The following is a 21,319-nucleotide window of genomic DNA, read 5'->3' on the forward strand; positions in this document are numbered from 1 at the left end:
TCCAGCAGTATTCATTTGTCTAGCTAAAAGCTGTAGTAGACCACTAATACATAGAATAGTCCGGTAAATGGGATGTGGCTAGTAGTGAAATAAAAGTTTTAACTTGGCAATGTAAATTTTCAGGTGTATTTTTACGATAAAGATCACAGTTAATACTGCCAAGTCCGTACTAAGTGAAACACAATGTAATGTTCACACGGAATCAACAATCACACACGTAGCCTGTTTAAGGTATTTACACTCGTTACCGAAGTTAATAGAGTTCACCGGATCGATCAGTTATGAAAATGCTCGCTCAAATGTCGTGCACTGTACTCTATACGTAATACCTGTTCCAGTCTTAGATCGCACAACACGGCACGCGGTTTTAACTAACAGTCAAAAGCAATAATTTTGATGTTCCGTCCGAAATTCCACACGACTTCCACTATACCGTTCATTGAAATACACTCTGTACTACTTCGCGAACTCGTAATTAGCATTTTTCCGCGATTTTACAGTACTTTCATCAGAGCTGCTTTCAATGAGATCTTCCAAGTTCGAACCCTCAGCCCCGACTTACTTAGATCACACCAAAGGCTCTGTTCCCAGAATAGATTGGCACGAGCCTACATTTTTCTGATTGGCTGATATCACAAATAGCAAATCGGGTTGCAGTATTATCTCGCACTTTACTTCAATGACCAACCATAGTAAAAAATTTCTTTCTATAGCAATTTGCTAAATAAATAAATTTAGAAAAGTATCAAATATAAAATTACTCCTTCTGAAATTACCGATTAATTTGTGTTCTACTCACGATTTATTAGTACCATAAACTGACTGCACATTTAATTCTAGTAAATCGTCTGTATAGTTTAACTTGTACTTCGAGAATAAACAAAACAATTTTCATTTGCTTCTGTTCTTCTTCACTCATACAACACTCACACTGGTAATTACTACACATATAGAACAACTATAATTATTCAAATACATTAAAAATTAATCAAACACAACTTTAGAACATTTTTTTGACTACAACTGCTAGCACTGTCCGTCAACTGCTGACCTCTGCCGCCTACTAGTACAGCTGCATGCACCTCTATAACTCAGGTCCATGTCAGCTGGTGACATCTGTCGATGACTCATGCCTACAACGATATTGTGGTAACAAGTGGCAGGAGCGATGTGAAGGCGCTGTGCCTCAAAGTGTACTACATCTGTCCAGTTGATGTTTAGAACCAACTATGGTAAGAAGCCACCAACAAGTAGAGCCATTTACTACTAGCCCCAAAAATTCGTTACAATGGGTTGCTTGTGCCCGGCAAAGAGAAGCGGACGTCCAAGAGTGAGTGAAGTGAATGTGGAGCGCTTATGAGAGACATTCATAAGGAGTCCAAAGAAACAGGTGCATCGTGCATCCCATGAACTTGGTTCCTGAACATGGAGCTGCCACATTGATGGATCGGCTATTCTACAGAGGGTGACACCTGTTTCATGAAATGGTATCCCCAATCACCATATCTCACTCCGTGTGACTTTTTTCTGTAGGGACACATTAAAGATATGGTGTATGTAGGGCCTCTACCACGTGATGTAGCTGAGCTCCAGGAGAGAATACAGGAAGCAACTGCCACAGTCGACGATGCCATGCTGGGATGGGTATGGCAAGAACTCGATTACCATATTGACGTCTGCCAGAACACTCATGATTTCCATATAAAATGGTTTTCTAAAAAGAAACTTTTTTAAAGTTTCTCTTCAAAATGCAATTTGTATGACATCTGTTCAATGTTTAGTTCTTGTGCAATAAATCATTTAAAGTGTTCCCAGACTTTAAGTACACTTTGTACACAGTGTTAATGGAAAGATGTTTCACTTAATTATTGTGACAAAAGTGTCAATAATGTTTTTTTGTAAAATTGTTTCCTTTGATGAATAATAACCTTATAATTAATAGGAAATGCTCTAAGGGTTTGATACAAAGACACAATGACCTGCCTGACAGCTTGTATCTGTCTCATTACATGATTCAGACAAGGGTGTAGAACTGCATGCCAGGTTTCCATCACAAAAACAGACCAAGTGATCTGGATATGAAGAGTAAGGGTAAGACAGGAAAGAAATTTGAATCTTCCACCGACAGGTTTTTCGTGCAGTTACTGAACTCCATAGAGATTTATGTGATTAAATAAGGTCAATATTTAAAATTTTTATAAAAATCCTAAACTACACACAAACATACAATGAAATCTACTCTCTGTCTGTCTGTCTGTCTGTCTGTCTGCCTCTCTCTCTCTCTCTCTCTCTCTCTCTCTCTCTCTCTCTCTCTCTCTCTCTCTCTCTCTCTCTCTCACACACACACACACACACACACACACACACACACACACACACACACACACACACACACACGCATATGATGAGATCCATGTTATGTGAGATAAGAAAAATATAAGGAAACTTATCAACAAATTATTTCTTGTCATCACAGCCAATGTCAGCTGCTTCATTTTTGCCTTCAGGTGCAACACAAATTTTGTTATAAAATGCCAGTTTCCGCTGCGCAATAGCAGTGGGTGTGATGAATAAGTAGCTGACTATAGCATTTCTACTGATGTAAACAGAATCTATTGCAGCTTCAGTTCACCAAAATGGCATTAAATGCTCCTTGGTTAAGGGTGTGTGGTCCAATTGTGTCATGGAGGGTTACATATAATAAGCACTCTAAATGTAATATCATTTTTGAATGTTTCCAGTGGATTGTTATATTTATGGAAGAATGACAATAAAATTATGTTCATGATAACTGTATTTTTCAAGTATAAATGACATATGTCCATCATAGTTTTTGGTCTGATGTGTGAAACAGAACACTTATGCATCTGCAATCGTATATTATGCTTCTTGCTGCAGAAACATATCCCTATGCATACCAAATTCTATATATAGTTGCATTATGATGATGGACAGTTTTTCTCAATTCCCCATAACCTGATTTTTGTACTAATGCTGTGCCAAAAATTAACCGGTTTTAAAATTCAAAATGCATATATAATCTACATAAAAAGAAATATCCAGAAAAATAAATAATGAATAAAATTTTCAGTTTTTATTTACTCCATCTTTCTTAAAGCACTTTTAAATGAAATGTAAATAAGAAGTTAACAGTCCTGAAATTGTCTAATTGTTTATTTTTATATAATTAAACATTTCAAGTAATATTCTATATTGTGCCCTATAAACTAAATTACTTCTTCCATAGAAAATTATATAGTCTAAATTATTATTAGGAATCTACTAATTAAAACTAACATGTAATTTCATAGTAGGTTTTTGAGTTAAAATATTATTTTTTCAGTGAGTCATATTTATAACATAAATAGGATAATCTGTCACAAAAGTACACAGACTTATATCACTTTCACCTTTTAATCATGTGATTTATTTAAAATCAGAAAATCAATCGTAAGTTTTTTAAACAATGTTCTTCAGGAAGAATTTCATTCCTTCCATTTTTAACTAAATATTCTGTATTTTAACATCAACAAATAATGAAGAATCTGCTATCTGTATAATTTTTCTTTTTGTTTGAAAACACAAAAAATAAGGCATATCAATCTATGTGGAATTACGATTATTTATTAAAACTGACTCATAATTATTTTTATAACTGAATCCAGCAATTTCCCCAGTTTGTAATTCATAGAAAGATAGTGGTATTTTAGGATTTTTAATCATGCTTGTTCTAATTCAAGTTCATAATTAAAGTTTATATTTAACAATACGTACTCTAATTTCCATAGTTTCAATAATAATTTTTCCTTCTTTTGATAGAGCATATTTCATTTCAACACCAGCATAATTTTCATCAGATGATCTAAGAATAGCATCATTTGAACTTGAGTTAACAGCTAAGTCACCTCCCCACTTTACTTTTTTCCAGTCTCTAAAAAGACACCTAATATTTCTAATCGATAAAGTACTTCATTTTCTTCACTTTTTAATTTGCCATTATTAAGTATATGTCCTTCCACATAAATTTTATCAGAAAGAGATGAAGGAAATTTGATAAAACTGATGAAGAAATAAAAGGATGTTCCATTCTCGATAACATATGATTTCCTTTCTTTTTTATTTATAAAATCAAATAATTTAACAACTTGGTTATCAATAAATTCTTTTTAGATTTTCCATCATATGTAGCAGATCTGAACCATCAGCATTGATAATTTTAAAATTCATAAATAATTGAACATGACTTGGGTAAACCAAACCATCTGCAATTTTGATATTAATCTCTACATCATTATTAAGAACATTTAAATTATATTCAGTTCTTTCAATTCAATGGCAAAGAAGAAAATTGACTGCTCTAAATTCAGTTGATTAATAAAGATTTAATTTTGTTAAAAATGATATTGTTGTACTATTTTTCGTTTCACAGGTTTTTGCCATTCAGTAAAAACTTTATCATGTTTCTGTTTTATAACTTCTTCAATAAGACACATATCTAAAAATTTAGTTTTTTATGTTTTTGTTAGTGAAATTTCCCTTTATATCTTGTAATTCGTATGTGACTGGCTAGAATTAATAACTTTTTCAATGGCAAAAATTTCTGATGATGTGTTAGCTCATGAATTTCTCTTGATGAATAACCTGTGTTGCCTTTTTTCGAAAATTCCTTATCATTTACTTGTTCTTACTCTATCTCTTATTTTATGGTTTGAGATCTTCAAAATTTCTCACATAAAACGTTTGTAATATATTTTTTTCATATCTCTGCTTATACTTGTTTCATTTTTGTTGTTAAATGTTTGCATTAGAATATTGATCAGTAAATTAGGAATCCATACCTATCCATTAATAATTACCTTGAAGAGCAAATTTATTCCACATCTTTTCTGTTAATGTGCTATTGAATCTTTTTACAACAGCTGCTTTTATTTCGGTGGAAGTTGAATAAGATCAATACTATATTTCTTAATGAGTTATTGGAAACCTTTATTATAAAAGTCCTGACGATTTACTGTTTGTAAATTTCTTTGACATCTTTCGTTTAAAATTATTTCAAAAGCTTCTGAAATATTTTTAATAGTTTTATCTTTAACTATAATAGCCCAAGTAAATTTTGAAAAACATCTAAAACATCAGTGATACATGATAGATATTTGCTTCTTTTATTAATTTTTAATACTCTTTCTAATTTTTTAAAATTAATTTCCACTAAATCTGTCTTCTATCAATCATCTAAACCAAAAGAAATAACAATCCATCTTCGAAACTTTTTTATCCACAGTTTATGTAAATCAGTAATTGTTTCTTCAGGAATACTATGTTGAAAACAGCAACTGCTGAAGCAGTCTTTACATTGCATTGTATCGCCTAAAAACTTTTCTTAAGAAAATTTGTAATTTTTACAAGTAGTACAAATACTTTCAAATCTTTGTCTTTTATTTTTTTGCTTTCCATATGCATGATTTGTATCAGTAAATTTGTTACATTTCGAACACCAAATGTGATTGTCCAGAAGATAATTTTAATTATCCTTTTATATATGATTAAATATTGCCAAATAAAATTAAAATTAACATCTACTGGTATAATATTAACTTTATCATTCAATTTTAGTTATGAAATTAGATTTATGCAATATTTTTGCTGATTGGTTTGAAAGTTGTTTTGAAAACATTATCAAACACAGTTATTGAAGTATCAAAACTCATTAAATGTTAAATATTTATACATATTTTTCCCAATAATAACGAGTTTTTTAATCACATATCCTACTAACAGTTATCTGTTTTTGTTCACTAACAGTCACAACGTAAATTTTATTATTTACTTATCATAAATCTTATCTTTTTAGTGCATTAAAAGCATCAAAAGCGTCATGAAGGTTTGAATTAGTGTTATTTCTTTTTTTATGATATAACTATTGTCAGATAATAATAAACTGAATGATATTTTGAATCTAATAAATGTACATTTTATGCAATAAAATGAAATATAAAGACTCACAAAAATTAATAAACATGAATTTTGATCAAAAATTATATGTGTGAACAAGAAATAGGAACACTATACACTATCGAAAATTTCATTTCCTTCATTCTATTCTGTTTAGAATATTTCTGTATTCAATCTCTATAATAAATGTATTTGAATTTTTTTTCTGTATAATTTTTAGTAACATAGCTGTTAAATTATGTAAAATGATCATGTATTCAGCTTTGGTAGAAAAATAATTTTTGTAGTAATTTTTTATTTTTTTACCTAAATTAATTTTTATACTTTTAATTCTATTTCTTTGTTTAATTTTGTTTTTATTTGTAATTTATTTTCATTATTTTTTATTCTAGTCCTTTACTAATTTTTAATCGCAAATCATGTTTAGTAATTTTTGATTTTAAGAATTTCCTAGTTATTCATATTTTTTTAATTGCAAAAATTATCCATTTATTAGATTCAATATATCATTAAATTAATAATTATGTGACAATAGGTTTAACAGGAATTCTGCTGTGATTTTTATCTTAATTTTATTGTAACTTTATGTTATTGTAATAACACACTTTCATAGACACAAAGTAAAAAACCACTATACACACTTGATATGTTGCTATGCCAACCTACCTTACAGATATATTTTATTTTTATATGAAATCTTAGACGTTATGCACTATTCTTTTCTATTTTCTAAAGCACACACAGCAAATATTGTATTTTACTTGCTCCATGGTTTTCAACATCCCCCCTAAAAATGCAATGTTTGCTTTCGATGACTCTAAATCACAAGATTCACAAATTTAGTTATCACAGAGTCATGGTAATTGTTTCATAATAGAATTACTAAATTTGTCAAACTTTGATCTTTGTAAAGCTTTGTTCAGTATCTCAGCTAATTGTTCTTCTGTGTTACAGTATTTTATCTCAAAAACCTTCTCTGTATTGTTCCCTAATGTAGTGAAATTTTTGCTTCATCTAAAGAACTGTCCTGATTTGATCATTTGGATAGCAGTTTGTGTGTCTAGATGAAGAATGATTTTTCACTTTTCTTCTGGTTAACTCTCATATTAGGGTATTGATGTGTTTTATTTCTTTGGTGCATCCTGCTGCTGAAATGTATTCTGCTTCAGTTGATGAAGTAGCTTACACACTCCGCTTCTTGGAACACCAACTAATGGGAGCACCATTATAGAGAACTATAAATGTACTTGGAGTTTTTCTGGCTCTTAAATCTTGTGCATAATTGGCATCACAATAAACATTTAGATGAATACCATCATTTTCTTTACTTTCATTTCTCTTACAGAAAAGAACATAATTCTTGGAACCTTGTAAATATCTAATTGTTCTTTTTACATTTTTGTAATCCCTTTTCTTGCGGCCTTCTGTGAAGCGGCTCTCATAATTTACTGTAAATCCAAAATTTGGTCTGGTTTCACAAGACAAATACAGAAGGGTTCCTATAGCTTCATGACATGCAAATTCAGTGTGTTCATTTTCTCGATTTTCATTTGTCTTTCCCTCTGGAAGTAATGGAGTCTTCATGACCTTACAGTCAGTGATATTGAATTTTTGTAGTGCTTTCTTTGCATACTGTCCTTGATGTAAAAATATTCCGTCCTCTGTCTTCATTATTTGTATCCCTAAGAACATATCTGGATTTTCTACCACAACCATTTCAAATTTCTTCTTAAGTTTCTTTAGTGTATCTTCAATATTCTCAAAGTCTTTTCCTGTTATGATTCCATCATCAACTTGTATAGCCATGTACTTTTCTTCAGTTGCATATTTAAATATGCAGTGATCTGATTTCAATTCAATTAGTTCTTCTGATATTAGGAAATCTGTCAAAGTTTTATTCTATCTGGATGGGGCTTGTTTAAGTTCATACAGGGCTTTCTTCATAACATACATTTTTCCAGCTTCTTTGTATCCTTCAGGTATGGTTATAAAAATTTCTTTATCCAGTTTCAGAGAGAGAAATGCTGTTTTGACATCAAACACTCTCATATGGAAACTTTTCTCTACTCACAGCGCAAACAACAGTCTCAATGAACATATATCTACGACTGGGCTGAATAATTCCTTAAAATCTATATCCTTTTTTTTGTTGACAATCTCTGATAATTAGTCTGGCCTTATATCGTCCATCATCTTTGACTTTAAAGATCCATTTGCTTGTTAAGAATCCTTTCCCTTTTGCTTCCTCTGGACTAACCAACTTCCATGTTTCATTCTGTTGAAGAGATCTCTTTTCTTCTTCAATTTCTTTTAACCAATTTTCTTTGTCTGAACCACTCATACTTTCTTCACAGATAAGTAAAGCTGTTTCATAATCATTATATTTTACAGGTTTTTTCAAACTAGTTCTTTTCCTAAGGTTGTAGTTGTTTGTGTCTTCATTGCATATTATTACTTCTTGATTTTCTGCTCCTTGATTTTCTTGGTCTTCTATTTCATTACTTGATTGCCAGTATGATCTGATAGTTCACCGATAACAAGATTTCTCTGTAGAGTTTATTTTGTCACTTTCCGCTCAACTTCAATATCTCTTGACACAACAATATTTCTTCTTTCTGCATCAAACAGTCTGTAGCCATTTGGTGCATAACCAACAAAAATGTACACATTACTTCTTACATCTAGTTTCTTCAAATAGCCTAAATTTTTGACAACACTATTGATCCAAAAATTTGAAATCTTGACAGATCTGGTCTTTTCCCAAACCAATTCTCTGCAGGGTTGGCACATCGATGATAGTTGGTCTTCTATTGATTAAGTATGTAGGTGTGAGCACTGCCTCTCCCCATAGCTCTTTGTCTAGTTTGCTATCGAAAATCATAGCTCTTGCCATGTTCATTATTCCCAGATTTAGTCTCTCTGCTTTTCCATCAGCTGAGAGCTATAAGGAATACTATAGCCTAGTACAATTTATTTTCCTTCACACCAGTTCTTTAACTCACAGCTGGTGTATTCACCACCTATATCACATCTGCTGTGATTTTTATCTTAATTTTATTGCAACTTTATGTGAGTGTAATAACACACATGTTGATATTGTGGTCTTCAGTCCTGAGACTGGTTTGATGCAGCTCTCCATGCTACTCTATCCTGTGCAAGCTTCTTCATCTCCCAGTACCTACTGCAGCCTACATTCTTCTGAATCTGCTGAGTGTATTCATGTCTTGCTCTCCCTCTACGATTTTTACCCTCCACGCTCCCCTACAATACTAAATTGGTGATCCCTCAATGTCTCAGAACATGTCCTACCAACCGATCCCTCCTTCTAGTAAGTTGTGCAACAAGCACCTCTTCTCCCCAATTCTATTCAATACCTCCTCATTAGTTATGTGAGCTACCAACCACATTTCGAAAGCTTCTATTGTCTTCTTGTCTAAACTATTTATCGTCCATGTTTCACTTCCATACATGGCTACACTCCATACAAATACTTTCAGAAACAACTTCCTCACATTTAAATCTATACTCGAGGTTATCAAATTTTTCTTCTTCAGAAACGCTTTCCTTGCCATTGCCAGTCTACAATTTTATATCCGCTCTACTTCGACCATCATCAGTTATTTTGCTCCCCAAATAGCAAAACTCCTTTACTACTTTAAGTGTCTCATTTCCTAATCTAATTCCCTCAGCATCACTCGACTTAATTCAACTACATTGCATTATCCTCGATTTTCTTTTGTTGATGTTCATCTTATATCCTCCTTTCAAGACACTGTCCATTCCTTTCAATTGTTCTTCCAAGTCCTTTGCTGTCTCTGATAGAATTACAATGTCATCGGCGAGCCTCAAAATTTTTATTTCCCCTCCATGGATTTTAATACCTACTCTGAACTTTTCTTTTGTTTTCTTTATTGCTTGCTTAATATACAGATTGAATAACATCGGGGATAGGCTACAACCCTGTCTCACTCCCTTCCCAACTGCTGCTTCCCATTCATACCATTCGACTCTGATAACTGCCATCTGGTTTCTGAACAAATTGTAAATAGCCTGCCACCTTCAGAATTTGAAAGAGAGTATTCCAATCAACATTGTCAAAAGCTTTCTCTAAGTCTACAAACGCTAGAAATGTAGGTTTGCCTTTCCTTAACCTTTGTTCTAAGGTAAGTAATAAGGTCAGTATTGCCTCACGTGTTCCAACATTTCTACGGAATACAAACTGATCTTCCCCGAGTTCGGCTTCTATCAGTTTTTCCATTTGTCTGTAAAGAATTTGTGTTAGTATTTTGCAGCTCTCACTTATTAAACTGATAGTTTGGTAACTGTCACATCTGTCAACACCTATCTTCTTTGGGATTGGAATTATTATATTCTTCTTAAAGTCTGTGGGTATTTCGCCTGTCTAATACATCTTGCTCGCCAGATGGTAGAGTTTTGTAAGGACTGGCTCTCCCAAGGCTGCCAGTAGTTCTAATGGAATGTTGTCTACTCTGGGGGCCTTGTTTCAGCTTAGGTCTTTCAGTGCTCTGTCAAACTCTTCACACAGTATCATGTCTCCCATTTCATCTCCATCTACATCCTCTTCAATTTCCATAATATTGTCCTCAAGTACATCGCCCTTGTATAGACCCTCTATATACTCGTTGCACCTTTCTGCTTTTCCTTCTTTGCTTAGTGCTGGGTTTCTATCAATGCTCTTGATATTCATGCAAGTGGTTCTCCTTTCTCCAAAGGTTTCTTTAATTTTCCTGTAGGCAGTATCTATCTTACCCCCTATGACATAAGACTGTACATCCTTACATTTATCCTCTAGCCATCCCTGCTTAGCCATTTTACACTTCCTGTCGATCTCATTTTTGAGATGTTTGTATTCCTTTTTGCCTGTTTTATTTACTGCATTTTTATATTTTCTCCTTAATAACACACATACATACTTTGTGTCTAATAACACACATACATGGACACAAAGTAAAAAAAAAACACGATACACACTTGATATGTTGCTATGTTAAGCTACCTTACAGATAAATTGTATTTTTATATAAACTCTTAGATGTTAAGCACTATTCTTTTTTTAAAGCACACACAGCAAACATTGTTTTTTACTTGCTCGACACCTTTCAACAAATGACCACAAAAAAATCATCAAATGTTGTATTCTTCAGCATTGTAATACAAATCAATTTTTCTGAAGTGAGTAACTAAGTCTTTTGGTATATTGACAACAAATGAATTTAAAAGATTTTTTTAAGTTTTGCTTCATAATAACAAATGTACTAAGCCCAAAGTTTGTGAGAAATAACTATTCACACCAAAATGTTTCATTTATTGTGTGATTTATAATCATGAGAATATGTTTCAAATGTTTATTTTTAATTTCTTTAGGAAGACTTTCTATATTAAAATTTTTTAAGTTCTTTGTGTATTTTTTACATCAGTTCCTTTATTTTCCATTGCTATTTTATGTCTTATTTGTATTTCTAATTCTTTCTCTTTTTGTATATTATGTGTAATTCCCCTTACTAATGTGGTTACTCCTCCAGATGCTGTACCGGAAGCAGCAAAATATGGTAATGCTAACAACAAAAATGGTAAAAATTCGGCTTCATGTTTCGTTAATCCAGGATCTTTTTCCTTTTTTGTTACATATTCAATAATTTTATCACAATGGGAATATGTAATGTTATAAGTAAGTTTCCACCAATTTTTTTATCTTTTTCTCTTATTTCATCAGTATAATATTGTCACTAGTACTTAATTGTTCATAAAGCACCTTAAAATTGGTAAATTTTGGTTTAGTTTTGCAATTTGCCAAGAAAGTACAAGCAATTGTAAAATTATTCATTGTATGGATCAAAATTTTACAAAGATTTAATAAAATTAATATTAAAATTTTGTAAATTTGTCTTATTTAAAAAATTTATGATCCCCAGCTGATTTCATCATGGCTCATATCTAATTTCTTTTATGAGACATCATTGCGCTAACTTCTCTTGCAGCTAATCTTTCGCCAACAGATGCACCTTCATTTGTAATTCTTTTATTTCATGGTGAATGAAGTTCGTTATAGCCTACAGGTATTATTCCAATCCATATTATCTGAATAAGGAATAATATTGTTTTTTCAAGCTTCACCTAATTATTTATTCCTTCATCACCTTTAGCTAATCTTTCTTCTAATTTGTTTTCTGGACCACAATAATTATAATGAGGAAGTTTCAATAATTAATTAATTAATTTAAGAATCTACTAAACCTTTATCATGGTTTATGATTTACAAAAAGTATGTTGTAAAATATTCAGAGGTCTAGTTAAAATGAATATTATTTGAATTACTAGTAATAAAAACATTAAATTTATTTGTTAACATGTAAGTTATCCCATTATTTACATCAAAATAATTTTTATATCCAGCTAATTATTCTCCATGAATCACTGCTAATCTGCCCATTAAATATCTAACATCATTCATCCAAATATATTCAACTGATTTTTCTGTATCTTTTTGTTTTATTAATCCTTCACCTAGTTTCTCATCTAAACTTGAGTGTAACCCAGTGATAATTATGGAAATTGAAGGTCGAGGATTTCTTTAACTAATTTGTTATATTTGATACATTTCCTAGATTTTATTTTATGTAGGCTTTCATCACTTTATATTGCTCTGGAAAGAAATAATATACCTGATAATTTGATAAATTACTTTGTTTTTTAATTAAAAGAGTCATTTAACCATCTGTATGTTGATATGTCCTATCAGAAACTTTTAATTTAAGTCAATCAGATATTACTGACCATCTCCCAAGAAACTGAAATGTACGAACAGGTCTTAATCCAAAAACTTGATCCTCACTATGGTTGATAACTTATAATATTCTTTATCTTATTTTTTTTTACCTTTGTTACAACTGCTTGTTCCCCATCTTTCAACTTTTCTCTCTTTTTAGCTTCTTCTTCATAATTCTTTAGCAAAGTATTTATTTCTGATCCACTAAATGTATAATCTCTATCATGTTGTTTAATCAATGGAGTATCATTAAAGAGTTTAAATATTTATGATGATATATAAGTGACTAATATAAGTCTACCTTAATTCTCAAACTGTAATACATGAAGCTTTAATGTTGTTTTACCATATTCACTTGATCCAATTGCAGATCTTTGAATGAATTAGTTAAAAGCTTGTCACTTATAGTTTTTAATTTCATTTCTAAATTTCTCATTTTTGACTCCCAATCAGGTTTCCTATTCATCTAAATAAATAATATTTTATTACTCTTAAATGAATCGCTTATTTCAGTTAAAACATAATTCATCAGTTCTCAAAAAAATTATCAGTTCCTACAAGAGTCGGTTATAGAAATATTGCACTAGTTACCACTTTATTAACACCAAATATTACTTCAAAAATAATAAATTATATTGTGGCTGGTAAACTATAATAATTGCTATTGGGCAAATATGTTTAAAAAATTTATAAAATTTATTCCTTCATACAGACAAATATTTGCGTTCAACAAGATAAAATTTTAAACAGAAGTGACATTAAAAATACGTGGTACTTATAAATGGTTGAAAAATTGAATTTTTTAATGAAATTATTAATTCTATAATCTTTCCAGATTACATTTGTATATAAATTATCGAGTTTCAAATGAAAAATGATCTACACATGTCAAATTATAAAGTCACGGTCATGTATGACCCCAAGACCTTTTTATTTCTGTTACAGAAAACCAGTATTATTTTGAAGAGAACTGTGAACTTCTTATTTCCAGTGACTATATGTATGACACATTCTATATGATGGAAACAATCCAGGTTTCTAGTGTCTGTAAATGGTTATCTTTGCTAGTATTTACTTTTGTTTCGGTGAAGCAGGTTGTTCACGTGTTACTGAATGTTTGTTGGCCAAGTGCTACATATATTTGTGGAAGTATATATCTTTAGTGTGCAATAAATGCGAACTATACCACGTATCACGAAATTCAATAAAAGGAAATTCTGTGGTAACCAGTTCACAAAGTAAGCAAGCCACACTGTTGAAAGTCACCTATGTATCAGTTCTTCAGGGAAGAAACTCCCACACCACCTGGTGATCCAAAGTTTTGTGTTAACAATGACGCTGTTTGTAGTGCATTTGTTGTTGTTGATGTGGGCATCTTATCTTCTTTGATAAAGGAAGTGGCGAAATGTAAACAATATGATTGTCTAGGCAGTCTGGGAATAACTGTACAAGAAAGTAGCAGGAAGGATTTAGCATCAAAATTAGTTGTTCTGAGTAGGTCCTTTAATAAACCTACCTCGAAAATTACTTCGAACATTGTGCATTATTAATATTATGTGAATTTGAAATTAGTGTATACAATGCATGCAACAGAAAAAGGTAAAAATGCTGCTCAAAAGTTTTGTCGTTTCATGGGATCTTCTTCCACCTTCCAGTAGGTTCAGAAAGTACATAATGTTACTTTTAGGTGGCTTGACGCTTCTGTCTAAAGCATCTACGAAATGTGCAGGAGAAGAAACTGTAAATATTAGTGGCACCAGGGCCATTGGTGTCGTACTTGATGGGACATGGCGACATCCAGGACATCATTACTTGAATGATGTTGTAACTGCTACTTATCTGGAGAATGGAAAAGTTGTTGATGTTGAGTGCTTATCCAAAGTACTGACACACCTGCCATGGTGACCCTGAAGGACATATTGAACATCAGTGTTCTAAGAATTTTGATGGTTAAATGGAGGTATAGAGTGTGATGGAGCTATAAAAATATTTCAGAAGTCGGTGCCTGTTTATGTCTTTAGATATACAAAGTACCTAGGCGATGGGGAATCTAAAGCTTTCAACAAATTTAATTTGTTCAATGTTTATGGTGATACCTTGGTAACAAATCGGGAGTGTTGTGGAGATGTGCAAAAGAGGATGGGTGCTGGATTGAGAAAATGTGAAGAGAAATGAAAGGAAAGTTGCTACCTCATGGAAAATCTCTGTCGGGCCGCGGCAGATTGCCAGAAACTGAAACAGATCTTCTGGACAGTTATTATGGACTGACCATTACACGAACAGAACTTCTGAATGATGTTACAGCAACGAGAAAAGCTGCATGGGCCACCTAATGCCATAAGTTGTCCACAGATGACCACCCTGTTTTCAGACTTTGCTGTAAAGGATCAGATTCTTGGTGTGGTTCCCAAAAAGCAAAAGAAAGTGGCCAAAATTATCATCATCAGTATTTTCATTCTGAGCCCATCATGAATGAAGTAAAACCAACTTTTAGAGAACTGAGTGACCCTGTTTTGCTTAGTAAATTTCTTCATGGGGGCGCTCAGAATACAAATGAAAGTTCCAGCCATGGCATATGGGAAAGATTACGCAAGAATTTTTTTGTAGGACTAAATACATTAAAAGTTGGTGTACTAGTTACAGTGATATGTTTCAATGAAGGAGTGATAGGAAGGTTGGAAGTTCTGAGAAATTTAGGTATAAAATATGGATCTAATATTTCTGCAACATCTATAGCTTGAAACAAAGGTTTTTTCACCAGTAAACCTGGTTTATAATTAAACAAAGGTTATTATTGTTGAAAGATTCCATTTATTAGAAAATTTTAATTTTGCTATTTTTTTAAGTAAATAAAAGCTATCAAATCTTAGGTTGTAGCAATTGTGGGGTTGAGAAATAAATCGATAATTTCACTTTAAAGAATTATACAAATGACAACTATGGAACAATGATTAGACCATGTGTAAATGAGAAATATAAGAATATGCGATAAAAACAAAATTATTTTCTATTTGAGTCTGTGTGTGTGTGTGTGTGTGTGTGTGTGTGTGTGTAAAATATGTTACTAAATACTCCCACAAAGAATAGATTAAACGAATTCCAACTCAAGAGCATTCAAATCTATTACCTAAGAAAAACATGACACACGATGAAAATGCAAATAAAAAACGTCCAAATTGCTAGAAATTAGAGAATTAAATTGTTTTTATTAGAATGTAACATGGTATTGAAGTGATTATAAAAATATATTCTAGTATATAACGAAAATAAAAAGTACTGGATTCCATATATCAAGATATCCTAGAATATAACAAAAATAAAAAATTATAATATCTCTTAATTTTGATGGAGTTGGGTATTATAGCAAAAAATATGCGTACATCTTTTGAGAATACTTACAGTTTCTAAATTTTATGTATTGACCTTTTTTGGTTTTCTATATTTTATGGTTTGTTAATTAAACATTTATTTTGCGCCATCATCTAATTTTTTATAACTATGAAAGTGTGGTAAACATAAATAACAATTAAATTTAGATTTCAGCTTTTGTTCATTTGGCTCTGGGCACTATGGGACTTAAAATGTGAGGTCATCAGTACCCTAGAACTTAGAACTACTTGAACCTAACTAACCTAAGCACATCGCACACATCCATGCCTGAGGCAGGATTCGAACCTGTGAGCATAGCGGTCGTGTGTTTCCAGACTGAAGCGCCTAGAACCACTCAGCCACACTGGCTGGCTTTTCTTCATTTGAATTGAAAAAAGTCTAGATGTATCTTACATCCAACACCAGTTTGAATTAATTATTTTTCATAATATAATGTTTTAATATGTTTTCTTCCTTAGAATTTGTTTTTTTAGTGGATATATTTGAACATTTTCATCAAATGAATAAAATTAATTGGTGTATTCATATTAATCTAAAGTTTGGAAACAAAACATTAGTTTTTTTATTCAAGCTCTGTAACAAATTGTTTATAGTTATTATTTGTTCCATCTGGATTTTTACATTTCTGTCTATGTACTGCATGTAATATAGATAACATTTTTGATCATTACTTTTTATTTTAACAGAAGATTTTTTCGGTTTTAGTTTCTGCTTGTAATTTTCTGTAGGATGAGTCTCTCAATGGAATATGTCTTCTAATTACTATCTGAATGCCAGTAATTCTGTTTAATGACTTACCAGAACTGTAAGTTTGAAAATTAGCTGTATTGGTTAAAATCTCATTTCCCATTCCTAAATATCTTAAATATACCATTTTCTGAAGCTATCCAATAATTTTGAGTTGATGTCCACATTCCACAAGTTTATTATTTATCTGAATTCTGTACACAAAAATAAATTTAAGTTTATTTTCGAGCCATCAAATGATTTTAAATTTTCTTTAACTACTTCCATAATTTTAATTTTTAGTGAACTTAAGAAATAATTAGGATCAAGGGTGTTTATGAATCAGAATGCATTCATTTCTGTTTGATGCCATACAGATACCTGCATTATGTTGTTGTTTGTTTCTCATAGGTTTGGTGAATTTTTTGTTAATGTCATGCCTTTGGCCAAGTGCCTGTCTTTGCAACACTAATTATTTTGTGCTACTCAGTGTTGTTGTTTAGTTGATTCTTTCAGAAGTATGATCTGAGGTATTTGTTCAGTCACTAAAGCTGTAGTTATTAACAACTGTGCTGCTTAATGTGGCCAGTAATTAGTTTTTTCTTGAGGATTTTTTTGGTCTTGGCCACTTCTGTTAACCATATTGAAATGGTAAACCAAATTTTTGAGTAATGATGTATGATGGTTGTCTCTATGTTTAAGGTTGGATGTTATGTAAACTCCGAGCCTTTGAATTTATTTGTTTACTATTCGTTGATGGGACTGGGGAAGGGTTGCATGCCCTATTCCATACCCCAAGAAGCTAAAGATTAGGTTCTTTGCTAACCAGACCAGAGGCATGTAGAACTGCCTGGGACAAGGTAAATTGTAAGGGTGTGTAAATCATGCACTGTGAAACTTTGGTATTCATTCATTGTTTTGTGTAAACCTTAGGTAGTAGTTAAGGTAAATATTGAAAGTTAAGACTTAGTTTGTTCAACTCACATTGTATTTGTAAAACAACTTTGTATGTTAACCTGCTTAAGTTTCATTTGCTTATAACTGGTGAAGTAACTAAAGCTGAGGATACAAATAGATATTTAGTCTCTGAAGTATCTGAAAGTTGACTTCATTGCCCCTAGTGTATGTTTAAATTACGATATAACCGATTTCATGTGGCTGTAAAGAATGGAAGGTATGTGATACCTGTATGTCATACTTCACCTTTTCTTTGTGATGAGAGTGTTGTCTGGGTTAATCTATGAAGTTGTATCAACTGAGCCTAGCGGATTGTTTAACTGTTGATTTTGGAGGTATTGTGTTGGTTTGGTGTTCAGCCAAAAGAAGAAATAAAAGTTGGCTTATGCTAAAATTACATAAAATATTACTTAACATGTGCCAGTGCCTTACAAATCCCGATCTAACCAGTGACCTACCATCTTGGCCTATGTAGACTGAGCGGCATAACTACTGGTTAACTGATAAAGTTCAGCTTTGGAGAATTTGTCTGTAGAGGTGTTCCTAATGATTTGATTTTTCTGCCCTGTGTTGTTTATGCAGAATAATATTTGTCAGCCTTGTTTCTTCAGTATGTTACCAAACCTGTGGAATTTTTTGGTGCTGTATGTTGGTATGAGCCATGCTGTGTTCACTGTAACATGGTCCTGGTTCTCTATGTTTGTCAAGTGTTTGTGTTTCTGGTTCTGTGTTGCAACTGGTGATTTGTTTATGCTTTGTTCTTCCTTATTTTTCTTATTTATGTTGTTGTTTAATTAATTTATTATTTTTGTGCTTTATCTATTCTCTGTGGCTGTCTGTTCTATTGTGTGTATTTCTGTAGTTGGGTTTGTCCAGAGGAGGTTTATTGAGCCTGTGTAGCATGTAAGTGTAACTTGAAGAGTCTGTGTGCCTGAGGTGATTGGAATGGCTGTGCTTGTGGCTGCGGGTTGCCTGAATATTCCCAAATTGTCTTTATTGTTCATTCTGTGTATAGTGTTGTCTAAGAAATTAAGTTTCTTGGCTGAATGAAGAATTTTATTTTTGGGTGAACTATGCTTATGTCACTGTGTAGTTCTTTTGTCTGTGTTTCTGTTTTATTTTTGAAGCAAATGATTTCATCTACATAACAGTACCGGTATAGAACACAGTATTGTTTTGGATGTAAAAGTTCAGTGAAAAATTTTTTCACTTTGTTTAAGGACTATGTCCTCGATGAAAGTAAGGTAATTTTGTTCCATTATTTTGGAATGACCACAGTTTACTCTACATGTGCATTTGTGTGGTCCCTTGTTTTTGCAGTTTTTTAAGACACTGGTTCTTTCTCTTATTGGTACGTTTGTGTATATGGGTGTGGTATAAAATGATGTAACACTTGCTGTTGATGTTATATTTATGTACTTTATCTTTTCTACCAGCTCTTTGGTGTTTTGTAGGTTTCTGTTCCTTGTGAAAGTGTACAATCTCTGTATCAGTGAGTGATTGAGTGAGTGTGATTAGCTCAATGGCTCTGAGTACTATGGGACTTAACATCTATGGTCATCAGACCCCTAGAACTTAGAACTTCTTAAACCTAGCTAACCTAAGGACAACACACAACACCCAGCCATCACGAGGCAGAGAAAATCCCTGACCCCACCGGGAATCGAACCCGGGAACCCAGGCGCGGGAAGCGAGAACGCTACCGCACGACCACGAGATGCGGGCGATTAGCTCAATGCTGTTGTTCTCTTTCATGACTTCTTCTGTTTTGTTCATGTACTCCAGCTCACCTGGGTATTCCCTTTATCTGTCCCTGTTGCTGGCATTGTGTTTAGTTTTCTGGGTGTGTTTTGTTCTGTTCCTTTCGTTTTTGAGTTGATGTGTGTCTTGTTCTCCTTGATTACATGTAGTATCTCATCTGATATCAATCCCATTGTCAAGGTGGCACCGAAATTTGGGTTTGCCAACTTTTATTTTAATTTTATTATGTATTCTGTTTCTTTGATCACCTCTTCTATTATTTTGTGTGGCATGTTTGTGTTTATGTTGTCTTTGGCCCCATATTTAAGCAATTCTCTTTTTTGAGTTATTAATTCTATGTCAGTAAAATTGACGAGTCTGTCATAAAACTTAAACTGGGAACCCATTTTGTCACCCTGTCATTGGAGTGGTGAATTTCATGATGTCATTCAGTTTTTTGGTTTGTGTTTCTTTCTTGCTTTCTATTAGGGTTTCTGTGTGTGATTGGGTTCGTTATGTGATCTTATTGAAATAATCTGATGTTTTTGTGAGATTATCTGTTTCAAGGTGTGTTTTATGTAACTTAACATTGAGCTGTAATTTTTTAGCATACAGGGAACGAATTTCTTCTAACCACGTGATTTATGTTTTTATTTTGGCGTACATCACATCACGTAACTTCTCCCCCAGCAAAGACACCACATACAATAGTTGTCACGAAATGCTCAATATTAGGGTCAAACTAAACTTGAGGCAAACGATGAACAAGTGATCAGTGGCAATAACATATCACCTTTCGATGAGTCTTATGTCAATAAGTGTCTGCTCAAATCACGTTTTGCGCAAAATACGTATGAAGTGAAGGAAGGAATGAAAATAAGAAATAACAGTGTGAAAACAGTGCACACAACAATAGTAGAAAGAGATACACATCGAGATACACAACAAGACGCAAAATGTGGGTACAGTGACGTATAAAACCACGACCAACGAAAAAGTACTTAAAAACCGGCACAAAAGAGCGATCTGTAATAATGCATTTCCACTAGTAAGCTAATTTGCTGGTGAGCAGTCTAAACAGACCAAACAAAATACGCATGCTTCATTCTTCAGGCCTACAACAGATATATGGCCAGAAAGTGGGTGTTATACTTCGCAGAAATTAATATGACCCTCAGGACATGACGCACAGGTGTCGAAGCATATGCTTGTGAATAAATAGAAGTAGTGTTTTCGGTAAAGCGGACTTCAAAATAAACTCAAATCACTTGATTAGCGCCTGCTGACCTTGAGACACTAATGTGCCTTGGAGAGTACATTACGAATTACTGGTTGGGTGACAACGCCATGGTAATTACTAACATTTGTTGTTACACACTTTTTCCTGTACAGTGTAAAATTACACAGTATTTCATTCAGCATAAATTTCCCCAATTTCCTAGGTATTTTCCTTTAATACTTTCAATCTCTTGAAAATAATTCTACAATACTACCTTTGTTGTTATATCTACTACACCGGCTTCAATGATTTTAACTTGGATGATTGTACTCTTTCATTTTTCCTGGTTTGGTGGACTAGTGTTGCATAGCGTACAGGATGTTTGTTTGACCTTGAGACACTAAATGTCTCGAAAAGGACGCATTGTACGAAAAAAATGTTGTAGGTCAAAAGTTAATGTTACTAAAGAGGACAAATATCTTTGCTACAATTGGCCTGCTCTTAACCACCCCTTCAACATGGGCGAAGGCAGCTTGACATTTTCATAA

Source organism: Schistocerca gregaria, chromosome 6 (assembly GCF_023897955.1).
Source record: "Schistocerca gregaria isolate iqSchGreg1 chromosome 6, iqSchGreg1.2, whole genome shotgun sequence".
In the NCBI taxonomy this organism is placed as follows: Eukaryota; Metazoa; Arthropoda; class Insecta; order Orthoptera; family Acrididae; genus Schistocerca; species Schistocerca gregaria.